Genomic DNA, 21,355 nt, shown 5'->3' with positions numbered 1-21,355 from the left:
AAGGGCAGAGCTCTGAATTGGTAATAACCATCTCGCAGCCACAAGTGAAGAAGTTTTCTGAATTATCTGTCTATTTTGATGTGACAGTACGCATCCTGAAGATTTACAGAGCAAAGCTAATTGTCCTTGTGAAGAAAGGGCAGGATGGACTAAACCATGACCATTCAGAACTTTGTTTTCTTTACATACTGATTCAGTTTGCTTAGGGGGCCTCAGATCCATTTTGGATCTGTTTTCTTTGGCACTAAAAAGACGTATGAGTAATTTCCAAATCCTATATCGTCTGGTGGGAATTTTTGGATGACTCTTTTTCTTAGCAGCTTCTGGACTTCTTGTGCTGCAGCCTTCCACTGACTCCGGGGGGAACGTAGGGAAGTTTCTTCCTTTGGCAATGGGGAAGAAGGAAAATAGTATACAATAGCCTCCGGATATTATTCTTAGCACCCATAAGTCTTGTGTTATACTTGCCCAGGCAAGTATGTGCAAAAAGAATTGACCACCAACTACCTCCAGAGATGAACAGTCGGGCAGCACTTCAGGAGTGCTGAAAGGGCCCATCTGAAAGAGAGTCTCTAAAGCCCCGATTCTGCAGACCTCTTCAAAAGAGATGAGTAGTTAAAGGCCAGCTTGTAATACTTGCAAGGATATCAGATTACAATACTTCTATTTCTGAGTGTGAGAATTTGGTGAATATGTTCATCACTAGGGGTCACCCGGAAGCTTTTTTAAATGAGATTAGGATGGAAGTAACCACTAAAAGATTTTTAGGAGTTTACACCCCCATTTTAAACAACACTGGCCAGTTGGAAAGGGATAATTATGATACAAGTAATAACTCACAGCGTGTACAGTGGATAAAAATGAACCAACAACACAAAATTCCACGCCGTGATCCATGCGAGGCTCTATTTTCTTTACAGAGTCCAAACCAAATTATATTCAACATAAAACAATAAAACACTATGTAGGGATAATGGAGAAAGCATTATGCAAATGGATTTATGAGCACACTTGTGCTATTGGAGTAAAACACATCAACAACGCTTTATTTAAAAACATCCTGAGGTGTTCCAGCAATACTATGTTCCTTTTTGGTACTGTTGAGGTTTTTAGTATAGGGGTGGGTGTTGGAAAAATAATATTGGGAAAAGTGAATTAAGATGGCAATTGAGACTGAATGCCACAACCCCCCCCCCCCCCCCCCCCGGTCTCAATGAACACCTTTCCCAGGTCCCTATTTTGAAAGAAAGAGCCTTAGTTTTATAAATGAAGTAACAAGTGAACACAAATAAATTATACAATGTTTTACTGCCATTTTTAAAATATATATTTTTAAAAACATTATAACAATTTTACTGATGGTTATGTATGATAACAAGTGAATATCAGCTTAAATTTTTCTTGATCAATTAAATGTATTATGTTAATAAGGTTAATTGACAACCCTATTTGAGTGGAGAAACCTGTTGTGGATTTAGTTTTGAAAAAGTCCTGTTAATGGGAAGGATGAAAGTGCTTACCATATTTTGTTTTATGCTGAATAAAGTGTGGTTTGGACTGTGTAAAGAAAATAGAGCCTCAAGTGAATTACTGAGTGGAATTTTGTGTTATTGGCTCATTTTTATGCACTCTACATGCTGTGAGTTGCTATTAGTCATTTGTTCAACATGGTAGTGATTCCAGAGGACTTGTGGTGATATTAGATACTGTTTTCAACACCTTCCTAAAATTGCATTGGAAGGACACAAGTACCTATGGGAGTGAATTCTACATTAATGATACTAATGGAGCTTCAATAGTGAGCAACCACACATCCAACAGGGAAGAAGGTAACCTAATGCAATTGATTAAACTACTGTCAGCACAGTATAACCAGATTCAAAGTTTCCTAGACAGACTACAGTTTCCAGCAATCCTTGTGGCGAACTCTCAGCATTCTGTACCACTGACTTCTGGGTTGACAGACCATAGAGGACATCAAGGAATTTCTTTTTCATGTCCAAACGCTTCCACTATGGATAATATCCCATGCAGACAATGAATTGACCTGAGATTGGAAGGGAATAATTGTATTTCATGGTTGGAACATTGGCTAAACAAGGAAAATACACTTGTGTACACTTATAAATGTAGATGTTTGAGTGTATTCACTGTTGCAGTCATCTAGTTTGGGTTATCTGCTTGCAGTAGCCCTCAGTCGGCCTGATTATCAAAGTCTTGGGTCCTGCGTCGGTTGCGGTCTCATCTTCCATGACGTCAGGTAGTCAGGGATATAATTAGTAGAATGCAGCAGATGCCATTACATCAGTTTTTCTTGCCCCAGATGTCAGGTGACCCCCTAATGGGAAGCAATTAAATTGAAACCTGTGTGCCGAGAAACAGCCTTAACAAGACTATCTGCAAATATATAGAGCCGAGTATATTTTTCTGTATTACAGAGCTAAATTGTTGCTTAGATATCTGTTGTCTTACTGTTCTGCAAATATACAGATATCAGTATATATTTTCTGGGTTTTATAATTTGCACTGTGATTCCTCACATCTCTGTTGAAACAGTCTTCCCCACCCCCCCTCTGTTCTTGGTTGTAGTTTAAATTTGGTGGCTTTTGCAGTACCCGCCCCACTGTAGATTTGATCTAGGACACCCCCCCAGTTCCATCTCTTTACCGCATTCTACCTAATAAACCCTTTTTGCACTTGCTTTTAGTCCTTTTTAATTTAATTGCATTTTTTCAAACTGTGTGTGGACTAATATTTCTACATACTCAAGTGTGCCAGCTTGCACTGCATGTGAATTGTTTTTACTACTGTTTTTGCTACTTTTCTGAAAAAAAAAAAAAAAAAAAATTGTAAGCCTATTTCCTACCTTTCCTGTAATTAGTGTTCCAGGACTGTTTGTAAGCTTCTGAGTCCCCCAAGCCTTTCTGTGTTGTAGGGAAGCCTTCTAGCTTATCGGTGGGAGTGGTAAGCATTAGGTAACCTGTCTACCACATAAGGAGTGGTTCTGGCCCAGAATTTGTAGTTAATGGCCGTTTGGGCGGTCTTCCATCTCTCTCAACTTACAGGACCTAAGAAAAAGATGGTGTAGCTAATATGCCCTGCAGGACTGCACTAGCAAAGCCTGCTCTGGATCTGGAATATAAGGGCAAGTTGTAATGCTTGGAAAATGTATGCACAGAGCTCCATGTAGCAGCTTCTAAAATGTCCTTTGTAGCCACCCCTCTTAAGAAGGCTGTGGAGGTGGCTGTTGCTCTGGTGGAATGAGGCCTTATGTTAACTGGCACAGCTTTTCCATGAAAGGAGTAACAGAACCGAATGCAATTTCCTATCTATTTTGAAATGTAGTAGCGCAACTGTCTGTGGATGTCCAAAGTATGCAGAAGTTTCTCTCCTTTATTTTGTGGATTTGGAAAGAAGGTCGGCAGGTGAATAGCTTGGTTCAGTGAAACCCTGGATACCACCTTTGGCATGAACGAATGATTGGTTCTCAAAGAGACTCTGTCCTGATGAAAAATGAGAAATGGCTGAACTGCCATGAGGGCCTGTAATTCAGATACTCTTCTTGCTGAGGTTATGGCCAGAAGGAAGGCAGTCTTCCAAGATAGGAATTGTAGTTCTGAAGATGCTGCTAGTTCAAAGGGAGGGAGAGTTAATTTTTCCAGCATGAAGTTAAGGTCCCATGTAGGCACTGGTGGTTTCCTTGGAGGGTTGATGTTTTTTATCCCTCTTAGAAACTGCCTTAGTAGAGGATGAGAGAATACAGGTGGATCAGTGTTGTACTCTGCTGAAATTGCTGAAGCATGAATCTTTATGGAGGAGTAAGAAAGGCCATTATGGAGCATTTCAGCCAAGTATTCCAAACTATGTGGAATGCTCATGACTGTTGGATCTTGACCCTTTGTGGTGTTCCAGGTACGGAATCTTTTCCATTTTGCTGAATATACTTTTCTTGTGGAAGGCCGTCGGGCTTCCATGATGATATCCTGTACCCTCTTGGATAGCTTATCCTGGCGAGGAGTCAAGGTATTTTCCAGGCTGTCAGCTATAAGGTGAGGCTGTCAGCTGTAAGGTTTTGAGGCTGGAGTGCAGAGTCTTGCAATTGTGTTGTGTCAGTAGAAGTGGCCATTGTGGTAGAGGCCAAGGTTTCGTGCATGACATGCTCCTTAACAGTGGGTACCAGTGTTGTCTTGGCCAGTTCAGAGCTATCAGAATTACTTTTGGTTGCTCTGTCCTGATCTTCAGTAAGACCTTGGTCATTAATGGCAGCGGTGGGAATGCATATATCTTTAGAGTTTTCCAGCTGAAGGAGAGGGCGTCCACTTTCCATGCTTGAGGATGGTATGTCCTTGTGCAGAATTTCCTCAGCTGATGGTTGTGGTGGGAGGCAAATAGATCTATGTCCGGCCTTCCCCATGATTGTGTTATCTGGAGAAAGATATCTGGGTGCAACATCCATTCGTGTGGATCCATGATGTTTCTGCTCAGGCTGTCCGCCAGTACATTGTCTTTTCCTGGTACGAACTGGGAATGGAGCTCTATATTGAGGTTTAGGGAAAGTTCCCACAGATTCATTGCCAGCCTGCAAAGAGGGTATGAATGGGTACCTCCTTGTTTGTTTATGTACCACATAACTGTGGTATTGTCTGTCTTTATTAACAGGTGACCTTGGTGCAGAAGTGCTTGAAGGCCTCGATGGAATGTATAACTGCCAGCATTTCCTTTTGGTTGATGTGCAGATGCAACTCTTTTTGTGTCCATTGTCCTTGAATGCATTTGCCCTCCATTCGTGCTCCCCATCCATAGTCTGAGGCGTCCATTGTAATGGTTTGGCTGGTATGTGGTTTGCTGAAAGGCAGGCCCTTGTTTGACTGGCTTGCTTTTGCCCACCACAGGAATTCCTTTTGAAGGCATGGAATGAGGGGGATCAAAGTTTCTAGGCTGTGACTGTGCTGAGACCATAGACTCCTTGGGTACCATTGTAGTTTCCTCATATGCAGCCTTGCTAGTGGAATCAGAAGAATGCAAGATGCCATGAAACCCAGGGCCTGCAGGATCTTCCTTGCAGTAAGCTGGGTTTGTGTTGTCAGATTTCTGAAGTAATCCAGTAATTGTGCTTGTTTTTCTTCTGTGAGAAAAGCCATTTGGGTGTTTGTATCCAGTTTTGCACCCAGGAAAATTATTCGTTGGGATGGAACAAGTCTTGGTTTCTGAATGTTGACTGTGTATCCCAAGGCCTGTAGTAGTCGGATGGCATAGTTTAAGTGTTTTACCAGTGTTAGCTGGCTGTCCGCTTGTATGAGGCAGTCGTCCAGGTATGGGTATATTTGAATCCCTGAAGTCTGCAATGTGCAATTACTGATGCCAGGCATTTCGTGAATACTCTGGGCGCAGTAGATAAGCCAAAAGGCAATGCTGAGAATTGATAATGCTCTGAACCTGCAAGAAATCTGAGGTGTCTTCTGCAACTTTGTCTGATAGGGACATGCAGGTATGCCTCCTTGAGGTCTAGAGTTACCAGCCAAGACCCCTTGCCCAGCATGGGAAGGAGTTGCTGTAAGGTCAGCATTTTGAATTTTGGCACGATGAGGTAAGTATTCAGTGCGGACAAGTCCAGAATAGGCCTCCATTGCTTTTCTTTTCTTGGAACAAGGAATAGTCTGGAATAAAATCCTTGGCCTTGTTCTGTGAGAGGAACTCTTTCTATCGCTTTCATTTGTAGTAGTTTGGAAATTTGCTTGAAAGCTTCTGCCCTTTGGTTTGGTGGCAGGTTTGGCATGCCTTGTCTTTTTGGTAATGCATGAAAATGGAATCTGTATCTTTTGTCTATTATTTGCAGTATCCATTTGTCCTTTGTAATACTGTGCCAATTTTTTGAGAATAAAGATAGCTTTCTGCCCAAAGGTGCTTCCAATTGAGCCCTGGTTGGCGGGGTCAAAGTCAAGTCATTGAGATGGTCCTTGTGTAGTAGTTGTAGGCCCTGCAGTACCTCTCTGGTTAGGAGGCTGCCATTGACGTCCTCTGTAGGAGCCTTGAGTTTGCCCTCTACCTCTGGCACGTCTGTTTCTGCCTCTGAGATCTGTCTGTGTCCGGAAAGGACCAATTCTTAGAAGGCCAATTTCTGCGAATCTTGGTGGTTGGACCTGGAGAAAATCTTTGACTGTTTGTACAGATTTAGCCTTTTCCTCAAATTTCTTTTAAGACCTCCTGAGCCGTGGAGCCAAATAACTTTTGCTTTTCCAACGGAGCATCTAGAAGCTTTGCTTTAACATGATCTGGCAGAGTTTGTTCCTTCAGCAAAGCATGTCTACGTATGACTGCACCTGTCATTGCTGACCTACATGAAGCTTCCAATGCATCATAACCACACTGCAAGAAATGGTTGCTAACCTGCTGGGAGTTATGTACCAGATCCTGAAGTGCCTTGTGATCTAGGGGTTCAGGTGAAGATAGTTTTTTATGCAATTCATCTAACAAATACTCTTGGTACTGTATCTTATGGAATTGACAATTTAATGCCCTCATAGAAAGAGTGGAAGAAGTGTACACTTTTTTTACCCCATCTCTCTAAAGCCCTGGACTCCCTTTCAGAAGGAAGTGGATTTTTAGTAGTGGTGGTTGCAGCCCCTTTAGGGCCCTGGGAAATAGTTTCTGGGTCAGCAGAGTGGCCCTTGTAAAGGAAATGATGCGAGTCCGGCACCCTGTAGTACCTGTCGGGTTTGACAGGAGCCGGAGGAAGGGAGTCGGGGGAAATGCTAGACTCAGAGTACACATCAACAATGACATTTAAAACAGGAGGAATAGCCAAAGGTCTATGCTGAGGTAAATGCAAAAAAGTCCTTAATCTCTTCCTGGTATCAGAGAATTCCTGGCCCTGCCATTTGAAATGCTCTCTCATGGAGTGAAGGGTCTCCCCAAAGGACAACTCTTCAGGAGGGGAGGCCGAGGGAATAGATTCCTCTGCATCAGAATCCTCGTAGGCCATAAAGGCCTCCTCCTGGTAGTCTGATAGGGCAGAGTCATCTGAGGCCTCATCAGAAGACTGGGGATCAGTGTGCTCAACCCTGGGCCTTTTGTCTAGAGGAGGTTGAGAGCCCCTGTCTGGATGTGGCTGACAGCCCCTAATTAAGGTAATAAGGTCCTCAGCTAAACTTAAAATCTGTGAACTGGTAGTGGATCCCTGAGGAATAGCCTTGGGAGGGAGAGATTTTGGCCGTTTAGCAGCTTTAGCACGTGTAAATGCCTTTATGGACATGGATGCAGGAGGCCTGGCTGCCCCACGTGCTGGAGTAGTTTTATCTAGAGAAATGGTGTCGGTTGTTTCCAGAGCACCGGTTTCAGGGGGGAATTCTATGACCGACTCAGAGGTGGCCTCCGGGACCGAGGTTGTCGGTTGTGCGGTTTCGTCATTCGGAAGCACCAAGGATTCTGTTTCAGCAGATACTGAGACACTCGCGGTAGGCCTAGGCGTGGTTTCAGCCGAAACCACGGTCCACGTGCGTCGGTCCTTGTCCTTCCGTTTTTTGGTTAAATGAGTAGTCGGAAGCTCCAACGGCATCTTGTAACAGTAACTATCCCCAAAAAGTTCCTCTGCAAACTCAAACCAACGCCTAAGACTGCATCTATTGAAGGAGGCACAGGCTGCACAGGCCGAGACGTCGTGGTCTGGGCCTAGGCAGGGGAGGCAGTAAGAGTGGAAATCCTTATGAGGTATTTGTTTCCCACAAGTTAAACAATTATTAACTTTAACCGTTTGATCTGACATCGGCTGAGGCAAGAAAGAGTCCCCAATGGGGTACTTAGCTTTTTGAAGTCTTCGGTAGCTGAAATTACAGGAGCTGGCCGACCGGCACTTGCGAACTGCTTTTGCTTCGGGCACCGCGCGGCAAGAAAGACTGAGGAAGATGGCGTCGGCTGACGCTTTTATATCCCAGGCGCTCTGACGTCGGGAGAGGGGCGACATCAGCCGACGCCGGACCCAGACTTTGGAATCCGGCCGACCGAAGGGCTGCCTAAGGCAGGACAACCCATATGTAAGGACTGCAGATGTATCCTTGAAGGACATCCAAACACACAAAAACATACTCGGAGGCTCTAAATAAAAATCTGCCTGAGCAGCAGAGACCTCCAAAGCAGACACCCAAGCAACTGCTACCCCAAAACAAAACACGTGCAACACATAGCTCACAAATCCAGTGTGCTGAACAGTCACAGCCCTTAAGGCTAAACAACACACCTGATACAATTGTAATAGGTGGCTCTATCGTTAGGCACACTGACGTCCCGCTCACCAGGCTGAACAAGGAGAAGGTCACGTGAGCTGCCTGTCGGGCACTAGGATCGCCACATAACACAAGCATTCAGGTCGCGCCAAGGCAAGTACAAATATGACTCCGTCATTGTCCATGCTGGTGTGAATGACCCGAGACGTACCTTCCAGGACTACATGAAAAGAGACAGAGAAGCTCTCTGAGCATGTAGTCCAGGCCGGTATAACCCTGACCTTGAGTAGCATCTTACCCTCACCAAGAATGATGCCACAATATGAAGACAAGATGATCAATTTCAACAATTGGCTTAAGTATTGGTGTCATTCAAAGGGGATCCAATGCCTGTCAGCCTGGGATGACATGCTCGACAAGCCACGATGCTTCGCTAGGGACAGCTTGCACCTGTCACCCCTGGGCTTTCGGATATTGGCAAAGGCTCTTGCTACCCCCATAGTGCCTTTTTTAGGCAAGTCTCAAAAGACAAACCCACCTTCATAGTTATCACAAGGGATAAGAAACTAAGAGTAATGCTACTCAACGCCAGAAGTCTAAACCTCAAGATGCATGCACTCGAGACTCTCCTTAGCATGGAGAACATCGATATCTGTGCAGTAACAGAAACCTGGTTCAAGGCTCCAGAGAGCACCCCAGCATTACCAGGTTATACCTCATACCATGCTTTTCGGCCCCAAAACTTGGACCAAACCACAAAAGGAGGGGGAGTATCAATATTTGTCAAAGATACCCACACCTCCAGGTTGGTGGCACAGCACGAAGCAGAGACTATCCATGTGCAACTAACAGTGGGTAAAACTGCCTTCCAGTTTATAGCCTGCTACAGACCACCCTCCCAAACCCAGGAACCCCACTCGGCCTTCCTGAGAACACTGGAAAATATGAAGGTCTCTCCAAACACCATTATATTGGGTGACTTCAACTACCCAAACATAGACTGGGAGCATTACTCTAGCTCAAACACCCTAGCCCAAAGGTTCCTAGAATTTACAAATTCAAATGCTCTGGAACAACTTGTTACCACTCCCACAAGAGGGGAAAACATACTGGACCTGATCATCACCAACATGGGGACTCTATGCTCCAGACCAGAAGTGTATCCCTCACTGGTAAGATCAGACCATAAACTAATCTCACTGGATATTCACATCCCGACCCCACCTCCTGCCCAGAAAACCACAGTGAAAAACTTCTCTAAAGCAAATTTCACACTCCTCAAAACAGAGGTGGAATAAGCCCCCGGGCCTGCAGAAAATACGTCCCAGACCGCAGAATCCTTTATAAATGCATTCTATGAACACCTTCAGGAATGCATGGATCATGCAATCCCAAATAAAACCAAGACCTAATCCTCCAAAGGCAGACATCCTGACTGGTGGACCCCAGCCATAAACAAACTATACAATAGAAGGAAGAAGCTACTATATGACAGAGCAAAATCCCAAAAAGGGAAGGCATCTCTGATCAGTATTAGCAAAAAATTACGGGCACTCATAAAATAGTCTAAGGCCAGCTTCGAGAGAAAAATTGCACAGGACACTAACGATAATCACAAGGCTTTCTTTTGTTATGTTAGGAACCTGAGTGGGAATTCCCAGATATGCTCAGAATTAGTCCAAAATGACAAAATATACACAGAACCCACAGACACTGCCAACATCCTAGCTGACAGGTTCAGCGCAAACCCCCCCCCTCCCCACCAAAAGGGCAAATATCTATCCCAGCAGAGTGCTGTCCCCCTGACATCTCAGATGCTCAGGTAAGAGCCGCCCTCTCCAAAGCAAAAAACACAGCATCAATGGGTCCAGACAGTGTCCCAGGCTGCGTCCTACATGATCTCCAAGAAGAGCTAAACCCAAACATAAAACTACTGTTCAGTCTCAGCCTTACTACAGGATATATACCTAAAGAGTGGCGTACAGCAACAGTGGTCCCTCTCCACAAAGGTGGTGCCTCAACAGATCCTGGAAACTATTGCCCCATAAGCCTGACTAGCTTGGTCTGCAAAGCTATGGAAAGGATCATCATGGACCTCATAAATAAAGATATTGGGGACCTACAGACACTGGATCCTACCCAGTTCGGCTTTGTTAAGGGCAGATCCTGCCTCTTAAACCTGGTTGATTTCTTTGAAACAGTCACCAAGGCCATTGACGAGGGGAAGATGGGTCCACACAGCCTACCTGGACCTCACAAAAGCCTTTGATACAATACCCCACACTCAGGCATTATAGAAAGCTCACCAGCTTAAATATAAGCCCCTATGTCACTAGATGGGTTGCAAACTGGCTCAAGGACCGAACCCACATGGTTAGAATTGCTGGAGCCATGTCAGACTCCAAACCAGTTATAAGTGGCGTCCCACAAGGCTCAGTCCTGGGACCTCTCTTGTTCGGTATATATTTCTCAGAGGTACAGGCCAACACGGAAGGACTGTGGCTGACCAAGTTCGCAAATGACTGCAAACTGGACACCATAATAGACTCTCCAGCTGACACAAGCATCCTCCAAAAGGGCCTCATAGAAATAGACAACTGGTGCCAGAGCCATGGCCTCAAGCTAAACGCCAAAAAGTGTATACTCATCCCCTTTGGCAAAAACAAAGTGCCCACAAATTACCACATAGGTGGTAATCCATTAAGTACAGAAGAAGTAATTAGGGACCTGGGGACCCAAGTTGATAGCAATCTCTCATTTGACAACCACGTGGCCAAAGTGGTTAGAAAAACATTTTATATAGCCCACCTAATCATGAAGGGATTCACACCTAGATCAGGGGAGGTCATCGTGCCTCTTTCCTCATCCCTCATCAGGCCCATAATTGAGTACAATGCCCCTTTTGCGATGTACCTTACCAGACACCTGCAGCAACTGGAAAGACCCCAAAAGTACCTCACCAAGAGGATCAAAGGGCTCAAACAGATGCCATATGCTGCCCGGTTAAAGAAACTCCAGCTCTACTCAGTGGCATACCGCCTGCTCAGAGGCGATCTGTGCCTGACGTATAAAGCCATGTCCAACCTGGAATTAATGGACATGCTGCACCTCAGAAAATCCAAATCTCATCGAGCTACGCGCACGAGAGACTTGAACCTCAGCACTGAAATAAACAGGACATGCTGGAGGGACAGATTCATAACCCAGAGGCTCCTTTCACTCTGGAATAAAATCACAGTCCAGGTTAGGCAGAGTCCCTCATTGACTCTCTTCAAGAGGATCTTGATGAGTGGATGGGAGATTGTAGGTTTACCCCGGGTATCACTTCAGAAACCAAACACACTCTGGCTAGGCTTATAAATGCCCTAGGGCAGATAGCCTAGTATGAACCTATAATTAAACACACACATTTTTTATATATATATATATATATATATATATATATATATATATATATATATATATATATATATATATATACACATACAAGGTTATACACCTCCAACAAAAAAGCAAATACACCAAAAAGCTTTTAAGCATGATAAAAGAGAAGAGGTATAGCCAAATGAAGTCAGGGGGCTGGAGGGAGGGTAACCAGGACTGCAACAGTGACTACACTCAAACATCTACATTTATGGTAAGTGTACACAACTGTACTATGTTCTTCGCGTTTCACTGTTGCAGTCATCACCTTTGGGTAGATTCTCAAAGCTAAGGATGGGAGGAGGATTTTAGATAGCATTAGGACCAGCTATAAAGCTCTGCAAGACTGCAGTGGCAGAGCCAGCTCTGGATTTAGAGAAAATTTGAAAATGGTAATGCTTGGTGAAACTATGTACAGAACTCCAGGTAGCAGCTTCTAGGATGTCCCTGGTAGGGACACCTCTGAGAAAGGCTGCAGAGGTAGATGCAGCCTTAGTTGAATGTGGTCTAATCCCCTTTGGGATAGGTTTTCTATGGTGCTTACAGCAGAAATAAATGCAATGGCCTATCCATTTAGAAATTGTTTGTTTTGAAATAGCCTTCCCCTCTGCCCCTGCAGCAAATGCCACCAGCAGTTGTTCAGATTTCCTTTGAGGCTTAGTCCTGTCCAAGTAAAATCTTAAGTTATCTGTGAACATCTAAGGAGTGCAGTATCCATTCCCCTTTGTTCTGTGGATTAGACAAGAAGGTTGGCAAATGAATGGACTGTAATTCAGATACCATTCTTGCTGAAGTGATTGCTAAAAGGAAGGCTGTTTTCCAAGAAAGGAATTTTAACTCTGCACTTGCAGCTGGCTCAAAAGGAGGAAGAGTGAGTTTCTCCAAAGGAGGAAGAGTGAGTTTCGCCAATACAAAGTTAAGGTCCCAGGCTTGAGTTGGGGTTCTCCTGGGTGGTTTTAAGTTTTTGGCCCCTCTGAGGAACTGCTTGAGCAGTGGATGAGAGAAGAGGGGTGGATGTTCATCGTGTTTCACTGTTGCAGTCATTACACTTGGGTTATCCTGCTGGCAGGCTACCCGCAGTCGGCCTGAATTCCAAAGTCTTGGTCCAGCGTCGGTTGCTGTCGCCTCTTCCCTGACGACAGTGTGTCAGAGGTATCAAAGATGCAGCTGAATCCATTTTCTTCAGTCTTTCTTGCCGTGCAGTGCCCAAAGCAAAAGCAGTTCGCAAGCGCCGGTCGGCTGACTACTGAGATTTTCAAAATCGAATTTCAGATCCGAAGTCTTCATTAAAGCTAAGTACCCTGTTGGGGAAACTTTTTTTCTTGCTCCAGACCGATGTCAGAAAAAGTTAACAACTGTATTTCTTGAGGGAAGCAAATACCTCATAAGGATTTTCATTCTTACTGTATCCCTTGCCTAGGCCCTGATCATAACGTTGCTAGCTGTCGGTTTTGAGCTAGATTTAACCAACGCACTATTAAGCGTCGGTACGATTTTGCCTTTCATTACTTTGGCCGAAGATTCAATTATATGATGCCGTCGGAACAACCAACGACCGGAGTTTATAAAAAACGCAAGGAAAAGGACAGGCATCCGAGGTCCAAAATCTATGATGAGGCTTCCGCTAAGCCAGTCACCGGTTTGCCAGTTCTCAGTGAGGCGCTTTCGCAGCCCCTGACGCCCGCTACCTCAGAGCCACAGGCCTCTGCCAATTCCCACATGGAGCCAGCTAGGCCTCTGGATACTCAAGGTATTGGACACTTGGAAACTATTCCCTCAGTTGGGTCCGGAGCCGCTGAGCAGGTATCGGCTTCTGAGGGCGTCTTCAGACCTACACAGTTATATGTAAAGCCTACCTCAGCTTCCAAAGCAAAAACTAAAGCAACTCTAAAGACAAAGAAACAAGTATAGCATTCTCCTGGACAGACTTCCATGCCTAAAAAACAGATGCTTAAAATGGCCGAAGACCTAATTACCTTGATCAGGGGTTCCCATCCCCCTCCTGATAAGAGGCCTAGGCAAGAGACAGAATATGAATCTTCAGATCAGGTTTCCATTTCCTCTGACTCCTCTTCTGAACAGGGATACTCTCTTCCTCCCTATGAGGATTCTGATGCTGAAGAATCTATTCCTTCAGCCTCTCCTCCTGAGGATTTTTCTTTTGGGGAAACCCTGCATACCATGAGGGAGCACTTCCACTGGGAGAGCCAAAACTACTCAGACTCAAAGAAAAGGTTTAGAGACTTTCTTTTACTGCCTCAGCACAGGCCTCTTGCTATTCCCCCTGTGTTAGACATTGTAGATGTATTTTCAGAGTCCGACCTTTCTCCTGACTCTTTACCCCCTGCCCCTGTAAAACCAAACAGACACTACAGGGTTCCAGACTCACATAAATTTCTTTATAAAAACCCTGCTACTGACCCAGAAACTATTTCACAGTGTCCCAAAGGGGTCAAGGCTTCTAGTGGAAAAAAAACATATCCCCTCTGACAGGGATTCTAGGGCACTAGACAGATGGGGGTAAAAAGTTTACACTTCTGCTACTTTGGCTGTGAGGGCTTTAAATTGTCAATTTCATATGCTTGAATATCAGCAATACTTAATGTCACTGCTAAAACAGAAAATGTTGGCAAATTCTGATTGTGCAGAAAATAAGGAAATGCTGGATTTATTGCATGCAACTGAACAAGTGGGAAAAGCATACATTGTAATGTGGTTTTGATTCTTTAGAGGCCTCTTTTCAGGGCCGCAGTTACGGGTTCAGTCATTAGGAGGCATGCTTGGTTAAAGGAACATATTCTACCTGATCATGTTAAGGCAAAATTGCTAGATGCTCCATTACAGCATGATACTTTATTTGGCGTTAAAGCAGAGGAGGTGCTGAAGAAAATGGAGGACAAAGCGTAATCTATGCAAACAGTAAAGGATTTCTTATAGGTGCAGCCACCCAGATTTAGCAGGAACTGGCCTACAAAGAACTGGTCCTTTTCAGTATCAGACAGACCACAAAGAGGCAGATACAGATGCCCTAGAGGCAGATCCCAGCCCCAGGGCTCATACAGGCCTACACAGTCGGGTGCTCCTACCTCCAAATGCGGAGAAGACAAATCACAACCATACAGGAAACAGTCCCAATGACTTTCCTCTGCCAGCACCAAGCACTTATCTTCTGGCAGCCCCCTTAGGGGGAAAACTAGCACTTTTTTCTCAAAACTGGCACATGATCACCCAGGACAAATGGGTCTGGAATATAGTGTCTCCCAGGGCTACAGGTTCCACTTTCACACCCTGCCAACGGCAAAAGGTATGCCAGACCTTCCACACAATCAATGGACAGAGGCACAAAAACAAGTTTCATCACTCATGGACATGAGGGCCATTCAGCGAGTACCACAGCAAGAGCAGGGACAAGGATTTTACTCAAGACTTTTCTTGATTCCCAGAAAGGACAAAGCCTGGAGATCAATACAGGACCTGTCTATTCTAAATACATTTCTGGATGTTCCAAAATTCAAAATGTTGACTTTGCAGCAACTTCTGCCCATGCTAGGCAAGAAGGCTTGGCTTGTAACTTTTGACCTAAAAGAGACATACCTTCATGTACCAGACAATCTTGCAGAAGATACCTCAGATTCATAGCCGGCTCAATGCACTACCAATTCTCTGCACTGCCCTTTGGCTTATCTACTGCACCCAGGGTCTTCACAAAATGCCTGGCACCAGTAATTGCATATTGCAGACAAAGAGGAATTCAAATTTACCCTTACCTGGACGATTGCCGTATTCAAGCAGAGAACAAGGACATTCTACTAGAGCACCTGGAGTTTGTAAAAAGATTATTGATTTGCCTAGGGTACACAGTAAACAAAAAGAAATCAAAATTAGTACCCTCTCAAGAGATAATATTCCTGGGTGCAAGCTTAAATACAACTGCCCAGATGGCTTATCTCACGCCAGACAAAGGCAACTGACTTCTTACTTCACAATGTTGGCAACAAAGACCCAGTTATCTGCAAGAAAAATTCTGCAGGCTTTGGGCTTCATGGCATCCTGCATTCTGCTAATTTCATATGCCAGACTGGATATGAGGAAAAGTACAGTTTTGTACCTACCATAAATGTAGATGTTCGAGGATTCCATTGCTGCAGTCCTTACTATTGGGTATAGTCCGCGTCCAGTCGGCCCGAATACCAGAGTATAAGGCTGACGTCGGTCAGGGCGCATTAGACTGACGTCAGTACGTCAGGGTACTAATGCGCATGACCGACGTCATATCCTCAGTCTTTTCTTGCCCCAGATGTCAGAAGACCCTAAAAAGACAAGTCCCAAAATACCTGCACCAAAAACATGTACAATATATACAAGAATATATACAAAAATATAAGCATGTAAACTCACCTACACAACCACCCCTAAACACAGAGGGGAAGGAGGGAGGGTAAATTGGACTGCAGCAATGGAATCCTCGAACATCTACATTTATGGTAGGTACAAAACTGTACTATGTTCTTCGTTTTCCATTGCTGCAGTCCTTACTATTGGGTAGAATCCCAAAGCAGAGGTAAGGGAGGCTGGCAAATCATAAAGAAGTAGGAGCTGACAACATGCCTTGCAAAACAGCTGTGGCAAAACCAGCCCTAGACTTAGAGTAGATGGGAAGGTGATAATGCTTAGAGAAAGTATGCACTGAACTCCAAGTAGCTGCTTCCAAAATATCCTTAGTTGCCACCCCTTAGAAATGCTGTTGAAGTGGCAGTAGCCCTAGTGGAATGAGGCCTAATCCCAGCTGGAATCTCCTTGCCATGATGGGAATAACAAAATGCAATGCAAAACCAATCCACCTAGAAATAGTTTGTTTTGACACAGGCTTGCCCTGTGAACTCAAAGCAAAAGAAACAAACAACTGCTGAGACTGCCTAAAATCCTTAGTCCTGCTTAAATAATAACGCAATTGCCTGTGTACATCTAAAGTGTGCAAAATCTTTTCCCCTTTATTTTGAGGGTCTGCATAAAACGTAGGCAAATGAATAGTTTGGTTTAAAGCCACACTAGAAACCACCTTAGGCATAAAGGAAGGATTAGTGCGTAATGATACCCTATCCTTATGGAAAATCAAAAGGGCTCTACTGCCATAAGGGCCTGCAACTCAGACACCCTTCTTGCAGAAGTAATAGCCAACAGAAAAGCAGTCTTCCATGACAAGTATTTCAATTCAGCAGTAGCTGCAGGCTCAAAAGGTTGTAGAGTAAGTTTTTCCAACACAAAATTGAGATCCCAAGCAGGAGTAGGAGCTCTACGTGGGGGTCTTATATTCTTTGCCCCTCTAAGAAACTGCTTGAACAAAGGATGCGAAAACAAAGGTGGGTCACAATCATAGTGAGCTGAAATTGCTGCAGCATGAATCTTAATGGAAGAGAAGGACAAACCTTTGTCCAATAACTCAGTAAGATATTGAAGAGCCACACTCAAATTAGGCCCAGAAATCTCCAAATTCTTTGCTGTACTCCAAAATAAAAATCTCTTCCATTTTTCTGCGTACACTCTCCTTGTACTAGGTCTTCTAGCTTCCATAATCACATTTAAAACTTGTTGAGGAAGTTGAGACCTGCTGTGTTTCAACACAGAATATGCCAGGCTGTTAGATGAAGAGAGTGAAGCTTGACATTGAGCAGATGACCGTCCTTCTGAGATAACAGATGAGGAATCAGAGGTAAAGGCCATGGAGGCTGCTTTACCAGACTCCGTAGTAGTGGGTACCAGTGTTGCCGAGGCCAATCTGGAGCTATCAAAATCATCCTTGGCCTGTCTTGTCTGACCTTCAATAGTACCTTTGGAAGAAGAGGCAGAGGTGGAAAGGCATACACATGAAGGTTTTTCCAACTGAAAGACAGAGCATCCACTTTCCAAGCTGTGTGATGAAACCCCTTTGTGCAATACTTTGGCAGCTGGTGGTTTAGTGGAGAATCGAACAGATCTATGTCTGGAGTTCCCCATGACACTGTCAATTTCTGAAATACATGAAGATCCAGTTTCCACTCGTGGGGATCCATGATTTGTCTGCTTAACACATCTGCTAAGGAGTTCTGTGCTCCTGGCAGAAACCTTGCCTGAAGAGTTAGTTGCAAGCTTAGCGCAGTCTCCCATAAAATCATTGCTTGCCTGCATAGAGGATAAGAATGTGTTCCCTCTTGCTTGTTGATGTACCACATGACAGTTGTGTTGTCTGTTAGAATCAACACCTGCCCTGGAAGAAGTAACTCCTTGAAAGCCATTAATGCAAACTGGACTGCTAACATCTCCTTCATGTTGATATGTAGATGCTGTAGTCTGGCAGGCCACTTGTCTTGTATCCACTTTCCATTTAGATGAGCTCCCCAAGCAATGTCCGAGGCATCTGTCGTTAAAATCTGACTTGCCTCTGGCCGGGTCACAGAGAGTCCCTTGTTTAGGTGACATTCCTGAGCCCACCACAAGAATTCTTTTTGAAGGCAAGGTATTATTTGAATGACAGTGTCCAAATCCTGGCAGTGCTGTGTCCATACATTTTGAGATACCATTGTAGCTTCCTCATATGCAGTTTGGCATTGGGAAGCACCAGAATACAAGATGCCATGAACCCTAAGGCTTGAAGGACTGTCCTTGCAGTCAGCACGGACTGATGAGATAGTTGATGGAAGTAAAGTGACAGACTCTTTTGTTTGTCCGGGGTTAAAAAGGCCATCTGGGCTGCTGTATTCAGTCTCACACCCAGAAAGCACATGTCTTGAGAGGGTACTAGACTGGACTTTATTTCGTTCACAGAATACCCTAGGCATCTTAGCACTGCTATAACATATTCCAGATGCTGTAGAAGGTCTTCCTTTTCTTGAGCCAGAATCAGGCAGTCGTCCAAGTAAGGATAGATTTGAATTCCTTGAAGCCTGAAGTAAGCTATCACTGGAGCCAGAACCTTTGTGAATACTCTGGGCAGTAGATAAGCCAAAGGGCAATGCAGAGAACTGATAATGAGAATTTCCAGCTCGAAACCGCAGATACTTCCTGCAACTTAGCCTTATAGGCACATGAAGGTAAGCTTCCTTGAGATCTAAAGTTACCATCCAGTGATCTTTGCCCAGCAGAGGTAAAAGCTGTTGTAACGTCAACATCTTGAACTTGGGAATGTCCAGAAAAGTGTTGAGGAGAGATAAATCCAAAATTGGTCTCCACGTGTTCCCCTTCTTTGGTACTAGGAACAGGCGAGAATAAAATCCTAGGCCCCTTTCTGATACAGGGACTGGCTGAATGGCCCCATCTGGAGTAACTGAGAAACTTGCTTGTGAGCCTCCTTTCTTTGTGGAGGAGGAACGTCTGGCATGCCTTTGAAAGGGGCATTGTATGGAAATAAAATCTGTAACCGTGGTGAATGATATCCAACACCCATTTGTCTTGAGTAATTAAATCCCAATTTTCTTTGAAAAGAGACAGTCTTCCTCCCAAAGGAGCTGCCAGGCGAGAATCTACTGGCAGCTGAAAAGACAGGTCATTGGGTCTGTTTACGAAAGGACTGACCCCTGCCCTCACCAGAAGTCTGAGCAGGTGAACTCCCTGTTCTAGGCCTAAAAGAACCTTGAGCCCTGCCCCTACCACGTCTAGACCTACCCCTAGACTGGGAATCATAAGCAGGATATGTCCACCCCTTAGCAGGCCAATTTCTACTAAACTTCGGTGGCTGCACCTGCAAAAAATCTTTAACAGTTTGCATAGACTTAGCTTTGTCCTCCATTTTCTTTAAAACTGCTTCCACAGGCGATCCAAACAACACATCAGACTGTAAAGGAGCATCCAAAATCCTTGTCTTAACATGCTCAGCTAAATTCTGATCCTTTAACCAGGCATGCCTACGAAGAACAGAACTAGTAGCAGCCACCCTCGAGGAGGCCTGTACAGCATCAACCTTAGATTTTAATTGTGAAAGGAGATAATTCTGATATTTTAGCATGTGAAACTGACAATTCAACACTCTCATGGCTAGAGTGGAAGAAGTATACACTTTCTTTCCCCACCTATCCAAGGCCCTTGCCTCTTTATCAGTGGGAACAGGATTTTTAACCACAGAAGCCTTAACACCTTTAGGCCCTTGAGAAATAGTTTCTGGGTCCGCCCTAGGACTCTTAAACAAATACTTATGAGCTTCGGGCACCCTATAATACCTATCAGGCTTAACAGGAGCAGGAGGCAAAGAGTCAGGATTCAGGGAAGCCTCTGCAAATACATCTTCCACCACATTCAACACAGGAGGAATAGCTAAGGGCCTATGCTGGGGCAAAACAAGAATTCCCTAAGCCTTTTCCTGGAATCAGAGTAATCCTGGCCTTCCCATTTAAAGTGCTCCCTCATGGAATGCAGAGTCTCTGAAAATGAGAAATCCTCAGGAGGAGAAGCTGTAGGAGTGGAATCATCCACATCAGAATCAGAATAAGTAGGATACTCCTGCAAGTCTTCCGCAGAAGACTCTGAAGCCTCTGAACACTGTTCAAAACTATCAAACTCCGCTTCCACCCTACCCCTCTTATCTGGCGGTGGCATAGAACCTCTAATCATAGTAATCAAATCTTCTGCCATTTTAAGCATATGTTTCTTAGGTACAGAACCCGAAATGCTAGGAGAAGCCCCCACTGAAGCTGAACTAGGCCTACCTCTCAAAGAAGTTTTGGCAACAGAAGGAGAGGCTCTAACTACTTTGGGAAGAGAGGGAAGAACAGTTACCTGAGAAGCCCCTCAGCCTGGCCTACCTCCTGAGTAGGCACATCCTGTAACAGTAAAGTTTCTGCCTGAGACTCCATGGAAACTCCTGGCAAAACCTCTGGCTCCACTGAGCCTTCTAAAGAACCGGCGTCCGGGACTGCGGTTCATCAACCCTAGGCTTCACTGTTTTGTCCTTGCGCTTCTTGGGCGAAGCGGCGCCGGAGCATCCGGCGGCATTTTATAATTGCAACGCTTCCCAAACACTAACCTGGCACAGTCTAACCTCCTCTTAATAGTGCGTTTGTTAAACCTAGCACAAGAGCGGCAACCAACAACGTCGTGCTCAGGCCCTAAACAAGGTATACACAAGGTATGGTAATCCCTATGAGGTATCTGTTTCCCACAAGAAATACAGTTATTCACTTTTTCTGACATCCGGTAAAATACTGAGGCAAGAAAAACCAAAATGTTCCCCACGGGTACTTAGCCAACTCTGTTTCGGTCTGAAACTCCGGTTTCGGAAATATTTCAGAACGCCAACCTGCACTCGCAAAACTGCTTCTGCATCGGACCATGCGGCAAAAAAGACTGAGGATATGACGTCGGTCATGCGCATTAGTACCCTGACGTACTGACGTCAGTCTAATGCGCCCTGACCGACGTCAGCCTTATACTCTGGTATTCGGGCCGACTGGACGCGGACTATACCCAATAGTAAGGACTGCAGCAATGGAAAACGAAGAACATCTACAATGGTATCTAAAAAGCATTTGGACTCAACATTGCCACAGCCTGGAAACACTGATTACCCTCATTCCTTGCCTTCAACAGGAGTTTCGATGGTGGGCACAATCCTGTAACCTCAACAAAGGACAGCCATTCAACCTACCCACAGCCAGGCAGTCAGTAACAACAGATGCTTCAGTTTATGCCTGGGGGGCCCACATGGCAGGAAAATGTATTCAGGGCACATGGCCCTCAAGCCAAAT

General features: G+C 44.7%; 1 protein-coding gene across 3 annotated transcripts in view; it reads right to left on the bottom strand.

Annotated features, from left to right (window-relative positions):
• Window positions 1-21,355, bottom strand: part of LOC122795841 (spindle assembly abnormal protein 6 homolog) — a 1,219,651-nt gene that overhangs the window by 671,433 nt on the left and 526,863 nt on the right. The window lies entirely within an intron of this gene.

The sequence above is a fragment of the Protopterus annectens genome, chromosome 2.part2 (assembly GCF_019279795.1).
Source record: "Protopterus annectens isolate FY-2018-M chromosome 2.part2, PAN1.0, whole genome shotgun sequence".
Lineage (NCBI taxonomy): Eukaryota > Metazoa > Chordata > Ceratodontiformes > Protopteridae > Protopterus > Protopterus annectens.
Note: the sequence above shows the minus strand (reverse complement) of the source record. Positions and strands in the feature narration are given on the sequence as shown.